We start from the raw sequence: 12,055 nt of genomic DNA, 5'->3' as shown, positions 1-12,055 counted from the left end.
ACTGGGACAGCTTCTGTAAATCTGCGATGTCCCTGGAAAACAGGGACACTTGGAGGGTCTGCAATGCTCCGGAATGCTGGGTATAGAAGGGGGAATTTCAGCAACTGCAGCCAGCGCCAACCCTGCACTTGAGGCAGAGTGAGGCAGCCACCTCACACGGCAGATGCTGAGGGATGGGGAGCAGACTCTTGTAAACGACCGTTACCACACTGCACAGCTTTCATTCATTTCAGTGGGGTTTGTGCCAGAGAAACCCCTTGTGGGCAGTGATTTTGCTGTTGTTGCGAGTGGGTGGGTGTGCAAAACAAGGATCTGTACGTTTGATGCACACTGGAAAGCTGAATGGCTTGATTATGTCAAGATGGCAGATAACATTTTATTGACCACCGGCTGACACAGAAGTATGTCAGGGCTAATCTTTCTGTTTCTGTAATTAATGCATGGTGGTGCTGCTAAAGCAGTTGAATAACGTTCACCAAGTGGCTATGCACAGCTGATTGCTGCATCTCCACTTTCTTTGATGCTCAGTAGCCAAACTTAAATATGCAGCCTGAGCGACCAGCAAATTAATACTGGGCTGTTGTGCATATAATATAGAGATTCTCACAACCTTTGAGTCTTGATGTGCTTGACCTGGCATTGGAAGCCAAAGTCTGTTTTTAAAAATAAGTATGCCAGCAAAATGCCTATTAACCTTGCAGTATAAATGTGTATAGAAAATAATCATAGTTCCTTATTTATGAGGAGGGAGCAGATGCTGCATCCTTCTCTTAGTTATTATTTTTATATCCAACAAGTGTGCTGGACACATCTTAGCAGAAATGGGGAAGCATGGCCTCTGGCCTCGAGGTGCCCGCAATTTAATTTTGCCCATGGCACGTGAAAAGGAGAGAAGGAGGCTATTTGGGAGTGTCCAGGCCATGAAATCCTTCTATATGATATTCTCATGGCTGTCTCTGAGGGGTCCCATCCATTGGCTTGCCTGGGAACGGCCTGGCATTGGGCTCTTTCCTTCCCATTCTACCTGGTGATGATGTCACTACATTATGTAATGGTATGAAATAATTGGAACACAAGTTCATTTGCTTCCTCTCTCCTCATTCCTTTTTCCCTTTTGTAGCATGTCTTTTTAGTTAAAAGTACAAGACAAGCTGTGCTGGATCAGGCCAATGGCCCATCTTGTCCAACATCCTGTGCTCACAGTGGCCAACCTGATGTCTGCTTCCCATCCTTTCTAACGCCTGCTCTTAAATAACTTTATAGCTATTATGTGTTTATGCAAGGGTTGGGGGTTTTTCCTGATGATTCCGACGATAGAGGTGAAATGTTCTTCAGTAAGATTGTGGATGACATATTTTTGAGGATTGCATAAAAATGTGAGATGAAGAGATCTCCTGTCAAAATGTGTCCTACTATCACCTGTGGGGCCGTCTTACCCATAGGCGCTAGGGGTGCAGGGCACCCAGGTGCCGGGCTCTCAGGGGCACCAGGCCGAGAGTCCAGGGAAGAGCCCGCCATCGGTCAGAGCGTCACGAGGGGGTCTTCTGCTGTGGGTGGCTCTGTGTTGGGAGTTTGGGGGTGACCAAGCCAGCGAGACACTGAGGCAGCCGGCCGGCCGGCTCCGCCTTCCTGCGCACCTGGGACTGGGCAATCGGGTGTGTGTGTGCTGGGCGGATCTTTGCACCCTGGCGCCGCATATGCTTAAGACAGCCCTGATCCTGAAAGTAACAAAATTTTAGCTCACTGGAATTCGTGGTTCTTGCCACAATAAGAAGGCATCTCACTGTGTGAGAAGCAGATTTTTTTTTTATTCCCCCACAGAAGAAATCTCTTTTGGAAAAGGTTTGAATACAAAAGGAAGTTTGGCCATCTTGTTCAGCAGGGAAGGTCTTATGCAGAGTGAGTTGAGTGGAAAGGAGAGATCAATGCATGAGCACAGGTTGAAAAGGCCATTAAGGCTCATATTACTTATTGAACAAGATGGGAAGGAGGGACTGACGAACAAAAATAAGCAAAAGGTTCTTGCAAGTTATTGGTTTGCTCTTGCAACCTTTCTTTAGCAATGGTTTCCAGCTGATCCTGAAAGGCATAAGGTGCAACAATTGGTTGTGTTGTTGTTTCTTGCATGAATGTTGACCTCTATGACATGCTACTTTGCACTCAAGTTGGACTTGGCATGATCCCTTGCCTGGATGGGGGATAAGAAGATATTAGGGAATCTGGAGTAGGAACTTGAAACATCATGTAAAGTTGGCTCCAGTTTTAGGGGGTTCCATCCAATGTGCTCTCTTTGTGCCCCCTATGATATTAATACTGCCCCCAACTGCAATTTCTCAACTGTCCACTGCTCCTGCTTGGTAAGTCCAAGCCCAGAATAGATCAAGTGGGAGGACCAAAAACAGGTGCCATTGGATACCTACCCATGTCAGCTCCATAGACTGGTGTGTGCTTAGTCCCAAGAGCCATCCTCAGATAAGGAAGGGAATAGTGATATGCCAGTTGAGCCAGCTGATTCTAGTCTTGTTCTTATCCTCCTCTCTGCTGAAGTCTACAAAGGCACTGAGGCTGAGGAGGAAGCCAGCAGCTAGATAGGGTTGCCATAGGTCCGGAATTTTCTGGACATACCCGGAACACTGCAGTTGGAAGCAGTTTCTGGGCGGAAATCGGGAAAATCTGGCCATATGGCAATCCATGTCAGCAGTGTCGTTTTTGCCGATTTTCCTTAAAAACAGCTCAACAACTTTTGTGTCTGGATTTTCACTTCATGAAATATGGCAACCCTAAGCCAGCACCACCCCCTGGGCTGATTGCAAGTATGAAAGCAGGTGGGGCAGGGGAACTGACTAGGGGCAGAATGAATCTGGTAGGGCAGTGTCCCAGTCTCCCTTAAGCTTCCAGTGCTTCAGCCCCTGTCCAGAGTCACACCTCCTTCATGTTATATCATATTTCAGGCTCTCTGTTTCAATCTCAAGATCCCAGTTCCAGCCACTGATTTCAGAACAATAAAACTGAGAGCATAATTTCCAGCTCTTGAGTTGGGAATGACATCCCATAGCCCAGGCATGGTTTGATGGGAACGCAACCTGACAATTAGATAGTGACAACTTTCAGACAAGCTTTACTGTTGTGTAGCTTGTTTGTCGCCAAAGAAATGTCAGGTGGAAATAGCCCAGGTGAATGGATGATTGTCAACACTTAAATGATGCTATATGCCACGATTCAAAAGTAGGCTTCACTTTATTTCACCGATTTTTGGTAGTGTTCAAAGGAAAGCAAATTTTGTGTGTGTGTGTGTGTGTGTGTGTGTGTGTGTGTGTGTGTGTTCACGCATGTTACAGGGAGATAAGTAGCAGGAATGTACTTCATCCATTACAGTTTCATAGAAAGTTATTTGGCTATAAAGAGACGAACTCCAGTCCAAGGAAGACTGGCATGATCAACCAGTTTTAGCTGAGACTGGAGGTTCATCTTTTGTGATTCTTTTTCAAGTTCTCATAAAAATTCATCTGCATTTTGGTGCAAATTTCTCTTGGCATACACAGTTTTGTATGCAATGTTACCTATTGAAAATAAGTTTTTGCGAAGGGATTTCCTCTGATATAATGCATTTTGTATGTTATTTTTACTTGCATATGCACACTTTATCCTACTGTATGCATTTCTGTATACAGTGGTACCTCAGGTTAAGTACTTAATTCGTTCTGGAGGTCCGTTCTTAACCTGAAACTGTTCTTAACCTGAGGTACCACTTTAGCTAATGGGGCCTCCTGCCGCCACCGTGCAATTTCTGTTCTCATCCTGAAGCAAAGTTCTTAACCTGAGGTACTATTTCTGGGTTAGTGGAGTCTGTAACCTGAAGCATCTGTAACCCGAGGTACCACTGTACATTTCTTGGCTGGAGAACTGCATTTCAAACAATTGGAGAAGTGTGAATTTTGAAGGTTTTGGTTCATGTGCTGTTTTGAAAAATGCGAATTATGAAAGTTCACCTGTAAATGCAAACTGAACCACGTTTGTCCCCAATCTCCACTTACCACTGTCCCATGAAAATCTGCTTCAGGAGATTAGGGGCCCCTTCAAGATAGCATGGAAGATAGTGTTGGGAGCTGATGGGGAATGACAAACAAGTGAAAATGACCCCCTTGTTTCAACAGGGAGGCCTTATCAGATCCTGGTCGCCAATGCAAACGGAAAGGGGAATCTCTAGATCCAACCCACTGATTTGATTTTATTGTCCAGTTCTTTGGCTGCAGGCATCTTGAGATGCTTCTCTCTCCCCCACCCCTGCCCATCCATTGCATACAATTGCATTTATAAACATTATCCAGGCAGGCAGGCAGGCGGTCATAACTCCAAGTTCTCTCATCTTTTAAAAAGTTTATTCCAAAAACTTTTTTCTTTCTTCATCTTTTATATTCAATCCAGTAATTTCAGATTTATTTTTGTTACACGTGCAACCAGGCACTTCACTATATTGGCCTATTAACCTCAATATCTCTCTCGAGGATGTTACCAGCTTCCTAAAATAGTATCTTTTTGATGAACGCAGGTGCCATTATTAATAGATTGCCCAGCCCCTTGACCTTTCTTACTGACCCATGTTTGTGTAATTACTACTTCTACTTTACTGAACAAAATCATGGAATATATTCTATCTCTGAAGAATATATACAATTCTAGCATGTGTGCCGTTGAAACCGATGGTGGGTTACAGGGAGAAGGAAAGAAACAGATCTCTCCACCAATAATCAGTTGCAGTGCAAACCCAGAAATCAGCACGGATAACATTTCCACCTTGGTGTGAAGCCTTCGCTGGTAGGAATTTGTTCCTTAATTTCATTACCCCACATCCACTCCTCAAGATCATAGCCAATATGCTACAAAACCAGCATAATGCAGTAGCTGAATATTCTAAGGCTAGTGAAAGTTCAGCAAACATTTGTAAAACAATAACAAAACAAAACAAAAAAGAAAAAGAGTGCAATAAAGATTTGCTACCATTCTAAACAAGCAAGCTTTGAAAAGTTTGCTTTTTTAGCATAAGAGAATGACAAATTTCCAACAGCTTGGTTAACTTGGAAGGTTTTCTCTTTCTCAAAGAATTTAGTGTAGATTTACAATTATCATAAGACCGACTGTAGTTTGTTTGCTCCTCACAAAAGCAGGGATGATTTTTATTGACCAATCTTTGATCCGAGAGATTAAAGAAAGTACTGCATGAGCAGTGAAAAGGATAACACTGAGGGGGTCAATAGGCTTTACTGCTACTTGGAAATGAAAGTGAACCATTCCATTGGGAGAAGGGGTAATTTAGCATTCTTACTGGGAACTCAGGAGGTTTTTCCTTTTCTCCTCTCTCTCTCTTTTTTTTAAGAAAAAAAATATTCATCTTACTTACAGGTTTCTCCATGACTTAATGCTGTGGCTCTAATATGAGGTCGTTTGGAGGGCACTAGATTCACCAACATAATTCTGCACAGTGCTTTTTTGCCCAAATGGCTTGGCTGTCTCACACTCGCACTCTTGATTGAAATGTTTCTAGGAGACTTTTGGAATGCAGTCTGAAGGCTTAGCGACTCAATATTTTCAACATGAATACGCTTCCAATCTCATTGAAAGTTTCTGTGAATTGCAGCAGAAGTTTTATGGGCTTTCTGCTCTTTTTTCCTCGAAACCTTATGAACTCCTGCACAATCGCGCGCGTGCTTGCCTGAGAGGACCTGGCCTACCTCTTGGGGGTAGGATAGGTTCGTGTAAAGATGATCAAAGGTCTGTGCCATTATTCTCCATTCAAGAATTGCAATGAGGAAGAGAACAAAGAGTCTTGTGGCACCTTAAAAACTACCAGATTGATTGTGGCATCGGATTTCAGCCCCCTTCACTAGATGCTGGGTCTGCTGCTGTGGCCGGTCCCTTCATCACTTTTAACTGGGATCTGTATGTAACAAGAAGTGGTGGGCATTTTCTATTGTGTGTCTATCCTACAGTATTATTCCCCTGTTCCAGTCTAGTCTTGTCAATATGTTTTCACCCCGCTTCTTTGGACAGGTGTTGTCAGTTGAGGATTGTGGCAATTCCATGCTTGTCTTGAGTTAGGAATGGGATGAGTATTCATCCACATTTTTTTAAAGTCCTCAAATGATACACAATTAATGACTTTTGTTTTACATTGACATTTCCTTTAGATTGGAATGAATGGAAGTTATGGAAGTTACACAAATCGTTATGCATAACACACATTATGAGAGAGATGAGTAATGTAGCATTTGGTGGTAAGCGAACTGCAGTGGAATGGAAGCAATGCTGATTGCGATGAATGCAGGTCAGAAATCTTACAACCCTCCTTAAAACGGTGATGTTCTTTTTTTGCTAAAGGAAGCTGATACGTTAAAGGTACCCCAGAAATTCATTTCAGCTGAAGAAGGATATGCATTGAATAATAATTCTGGACATTTTTTCTATAGGCTAAAAATAGGTGAAGAGTAATTTAATTGTGCATCAAAAGTTCCATGGGTCAACATATTTTTTTTTTTTAAAGAAACAACACTGGATATATATTTTTTCTGGGACAATGTAGTTAAAATGTGGGTTACATCAGGAGCTCCCTCCATTTTGGGGTTGAACTGGTGTGATATTTTGGCAAACACTCTGAGGGGAAAAAGACATATGAAGAATGTTTTGGTTATGGCATTATTTCCCAACCAAGTTACATCACAGTGAATGAGAAGAATGAGCACCATAATGCAAAACAAACCAACCCACTTAATATTTTTCCTCCTGGGTTCATTTATTTTACTTCCCAAGAGGATGTGTTTTGACTTCTCTTTTACATCAGAGGAGATGCATGGGGGAGGGGCAGGTGGCTTGACTTTGAATGGGGATGTGGTGAATTGCTGCTGTTTACAAAACACACATAAAGACTCACAAGGCTTGGCAGAAGATTCATGTCATGGTTTCTTCATCTCCCCGCTATTATTATTATTATTATTATTATTATTATTATTATTATTATTATTATTACCAGAGATGTCTTGTTGAAACTGACCAGTTGTAGCTCTGCTACTGTTTGCCAATGACAGATCTGAGACTTCGGATGTTTTTAAAACCCTTCCTCCAGGGCGATGTGATGTCTGAAAGAAAACAAAGCAAAGGCACAAGAAGGAAGAGGGGAAAGTTTCTTATGGGCAAAGCAACTTAAGGACACATGCTTTGCTTGCTGAAATAAACAACACTCAAGTCACAAGATACCGTGGTACCTTGGTTCTCAAACTTAATCCGTTCCGGAAGTCTGTTCCAAAACCAAAGCTTTCCAAAACCAAGGCACGCTTTCCCATAGAAAGTAATGTAAAATGGATTAATCTGTTCCAGACTTTTAAGAACAACCCCTAAAACAGCAATTTCATATGAATTTTACTATCTAACGAGACCATTGAGCCATAAAATGAAATCAATAAACAATGTACTGCAGTCACACAATCAATCAGTAGCTGAACTGGGTTCCACATAGTCACAAAAACAAACAAAAAAGCCACAAAACCACAAAATAAATAGCAAAAACATACAGACCTCAGCTCAAAATGGAAGCGTGGCACTCAAAACGGAGCATGTTCGGCTTCCAAAGAAAGTTCGCAAACTGGAACACTTACATCCGGGTTTGCAGTGTTTGGGTTCCAAGTTGTTTGAGTACTAAGGCGTTTGAAAACCAAGGTACCACTGTATAAGCTAACTGCACAGCTGGAATGCCCATCCAGAGAAGCCCGTGGCCTTCCATGTGTTGTTGGATTATAACTCCCGTCATCCTTGACCAATGGCTGTGCTAGCTGGGGCAGATGGGTGAGCCAAGTGGCACCACTGCTTCTTTCTCTATTTATGTGTGCTGCGCTTAATACAGCTTATTCTGGTGGCATTAGATACTAGATTCCAGTAAACATTGGGGCAAAAATTTCCACAGACTTAGGTGCTTAGCTTTCCAGTATATCAAGGAGCTACTTGGCTCAGTAGGAGAGGATGCTTGAGAGCAACCATACCAACTGTCTGGGTCATTCCTACATTCCACAAAGTGACCAGGGCATTAACAAGAACCATCTGCCCAGCTGACTGGAACTTCCTAAGGACCTTCTGGAATCCAATGGATCCCATAAGCCTCCAGAGATTGGCCACCCCAATGAGTTCCTCCCCCTTGCAGCAGGGACCAGCCGCTGCAAGTTTAAACCTCGACAGGACCCCATTTTGCATCATGAAAATTTATATGGTCTTGAGTTTTTCATATTCTATACCTAAAGGTAAAGGTAAAGCTATCCCTGCCCGTACGGGCCAGTCGTGTCCGACTCTAGGGTTGTGCGCCCATCTCACTTAAGAGGCCGGGGGCCAGCGCTGTCCGGAGACACTTCCGGGTCACGTGGCCAGCGTGACAAAGCTGCTCTGGCGAGCCAGCACCAGCGCAGCACACGGAAATGCCGTTTACCTTCCCGCTATAAAGCGGTCCCTATTTATCTACTTGCACTAAGGGGTAATTTCGAACTGCTAAGTGGGAGGAGCTGGGACCGAAAGACGGGAGCTCACCCCGCCACGGGGATTCGAACCGCCGACCATGCGATCGGCAAGTCCTAGGCACTGAGGTTTTACCCACAGCGCCACCTGCGTCCCTATTCTATACCTAGAAGCCCTGAAATGTAGAACAAGCCACAGTAGGCGCCTCCCTGTGATTCTATACCTAGAATCTATACCTAGAATCCCTGAAATGTAGAACAAGCCACAGTAGGCACCTCCCTGCGTAGATGAGGGGAATCAAAGGCGGAAGTATATCCAAAGGGTGGAATTTAACGTGGCACAAAGTGTGGTGTGTGTGCGTAATACGAGGTCCACTATGTAATGGGACTTCCCCCCTCCCCTCCTCCCGATCTGCCAGAACAAATTTAGGGGCATGGGGGGCAGGGTGAAGAAGAAAGTCCCATTGCATGAGTGGATCTCATTCGGTGCGTACAACAGCTTAGTTGAATCTCATCCATAGTTGTGTGTTTTTTAAGCTGTCCAGATGAATATTCCATTTCCCAAATGTTCATGCTATCAGTCTGCACTTTCTTGCATATGACTGTGCTGCAACAGGCTTAAATCCATTACCTGTATGTTGCTCATGTACAACTGCATATAAACATCCTTATTTTGGGGGACCAGCATGATACCTTTGTGTTGACAGAACAGTTAAATCTACCTCCCCCTGACCCTGAAGCTTTTGGTTCTGGCCTTACCTCTTTTATAGTGAAAAGGCTCACATGTTTCTGAAGCTGGAACTTTTGAGTACCCTGACTATTAAATGGTCAATGGCAGTTTGAGTGCCACCACCCTAAAAGTCTAGTTCCTACCTCTGAGCTCCCTGAGTCCTCAATCATTTTAGAAAACCAAGACTCCTTGACATTTCCCTTCCCCAAAGGCACACCTTCAATGCTATCTACATCTGTGTTCTTCAGACTTCTCTAGGCTTCCAATTTAACCTTGTAGCCTCCTGTAGCCAGTCTCCTGCAGATCTCCCCCTGCTCCGTCCCTCCACAAGACTTCATGTTTCTGCTTTGTTCTTTTTTGGGATACCATTATGTTCAGAAATCTGCTTGCTGGTGTTAGTTTGACATAGCTTCTATAACTGTCCATCACCCAGGGTATGCATTTTTCATTGGTCTTTAAATGGTCAATTTCTTTCTTTCTTTCTTTCTTTCTTTCTTTCTTTCTTTCTTTCTTTCTTTCTTTCTCTCTCTCTCTCTCTCTCTCTCTCTCTTTCTTCTTTCTTTCTTTCTTTCTTTCTTTCTTTCTTTCTTTCTTTCTTTCTTTCTTTCTTTCCTGTATGCAGAGGTAGGAATAATAACATCTTGTTTTATTATTTCTTTATTTTATTTAAGAATCGCCTTCCACTTGCGTCTGAAGGCAATTCACCTAAAAATAACTAAAAATAGCCTTGAAACCAGTGCAAAAGGACAAGATAGGTATAAAAACAATATGGAAGAAATGCTTAAGGCAGAAAGACCTTTTCACATGCCAAGTGGTGCATAACTAGAGAAAAGCTCTTTGCGATCTCATTTACACCTCTAACCGCAGGTGTCTCCTTCCAACATGGGCACAGCTTGGGCTCCTTTGAACACCAGGTCCCCTATGTCAGAAACTCTATGCTGGGGTAGTGGGTCTCTGGCTCCCAGGCCTGATTTGGCCCACCATGCCTCCCTAATTTTGGGCAACCCATACCCAACTGATGTCATATATGCGAGGCCGGTAAAAAGCTGGCTTGGCCATCTGGGGGTTTGCAGGCACCTGTACACTGACCTGTGCAAAGCACTAGGCCAGACAGTGCTTTGAAAGTAGCTTCTGAAGACCTGACAATCAGTTGATTGTCAGACCTTCAGAGGAGCCCTCAAAAGTGCTGCACAGAATTGAAAAGACCTATTTTGCCCTGCAAAGGTCACTTGACAACTTGGTGACATCTCATGACTGGGCAGAATGAGTATTTTACTTCCATGGAAACACAATGGGGAGTTGAAAGACAGTAGAAAAATATTTAAAAAATAAAAACCGGAGATAAATATGGTTACATCTCAAAGCTGGATGTCCTGGCACTGGTATCCAATATGGTTCGGCAGGTGTTGAGGTCTAGCACTGTGGCAGGACCCCTGTTGATGTTGTCTGGCCTGGGCTCCTTTTTATGCAAACTTTTTTAGTGCTCCAATGTGTGCTGGGCAGATGTTGCATTCTCTGTGGCATTCCTTAAACTCTGGAGTTCCCACCAACACAGAGGTGTATATAATATTCCCAAAGGACTGCTTCCACTGAGATCTAACTCTGAGGGCCTTCTGGCGGTTCCCTCACTGTGAGAAGTGAGATTACAAGGAGCCAGGCAGAGAGAGGCCCTTCTTGGTAGTGGTGCCTGCCCTGTGGAGCACCCTCTACTGAGATGTCAAGGAGATAAACAACCAAATGACTTTTAGAAGACATCTGAAGGCAGCCCTGTATACGGAAGTTTTTAAGTTTGACGTTTTATGGTGTTTTCATATTTTGCTGGAAGCCGCCCAGAGTGGCTGGGGCAACTCAGTCAGATGGGCGGGGTACAAGTAATAAAATTATCATTATTATTATACCTTCATCAAGTAGTTTCCATCAGATGCTGAGGCTGCACCTCTTGACCCTTTGGCACCTGAGACCTATATCTTAGCACCCACTCTATTCTCTAGACCAGGGTTTCCCAAACTTGGGTCTCCAGTTGTTTTTGGACTACAACTCCCATCATCCCTAGCTAGCAGGTCAGGGACGATGGGAACTGTAGTCCCCAAAACAGCTGGAGACCCAAGTTTGGGAAATCCTGCTCTAGACTGTAATTGGCTTTAACTGTTTTAATATCGTATTTTAAAATTGTTGTAACCTGCCCTGGAACCCCCTGGTAAAGGTTAGGTGAGATTTTTTAACCTGCCAGCTACAACAATGTAGCATTCTGGGATTCCTTTTATTGCCAAAGGTGAAACTATATAGAGGTACAACCTGGGGTGCCATGATTAATGACACTGCGCCTGGTTAAATAGACATATATGTATATTATCACCCCACATGAATCATAATAGGGCAGCATAAGGGAAAGACTGTCTGCCTGTATCAGTGAGCGCTCCTGAAAGGTGTAGGCTAAGTTCAACCAAATTTTTAAAAAAGTTTGCCAGCCTCCAGTTGGCACACTGTAGTCTACTTCACTGCCGTCAATGAGGCACCTTAGAACAGTAAAGCACAATAGAGACAAAGTAATGCCTTGTAACTCACAGAAAGAGCAAAGAGCCCTTTGAGATGAAATGTTAAACATAAGAAGTGAAAACAGTTTGCGGTAGTTTCAAGCTGGCTCTTTTGGGCTAACTTTCCTATTGCTACTGAACTATAGTACCATACCTCAGCAGAGCAGTCTCAATGAAATTAGAGAGATACCCTAAAAAAAGATAGCCCAGAAACCACGAGAGAGACAGAGAGAAGGGGAAGAAGAAGAAGAAGAAAAGGAGCTCTCTATATATTGTGAAGGAAAATAGTTTCTGTGAATGCT

General features: G+C 43.4%; 1 long non-coding RNA gene across 1 annotated transcript; it reads right to left on the bottom strand.

Annotated features, from left to right (window-relative positions):
• Nucleotides 1-1,872: 1,872 nt before the first annotated feature.
• Nucleotides 1,873-6,989, bottom strand: LOC308582398. The gene is made up of 3 exons (XR_014005653.1): nt 6,926-6,989; nt 4,035-4,106; nt 1,873-2,188 (listed from the first exon to the last, which is right to left on the bottom strand). It is a non-coding gene; the product is annotated as an uncharacterized lncRNA (long non-coding RNA).
• Nucleotides 6,990-12,055: the final 5,066 nt, after the last annotated feature.

The sequence above is a fragment of the Podarcis bocagei genome, assembly GCF_964188305.1.
Source record: "Podarcis bocagei genome assembly, chromosome: 1".
In the NCBI taxonomy this organism is placed as follows: domain Eukaryota; kingdom Metazoa; phylum Chordata; class Lepidosauria; order Squamata; family Lacertidae; genus Podarcis; species Podarcis bocagei.
The sequence above is the reverse complement of the archived record's forward strand: the minus strand, read 5'-3'. Positions and strand labels throughout refer to the sequence as shown.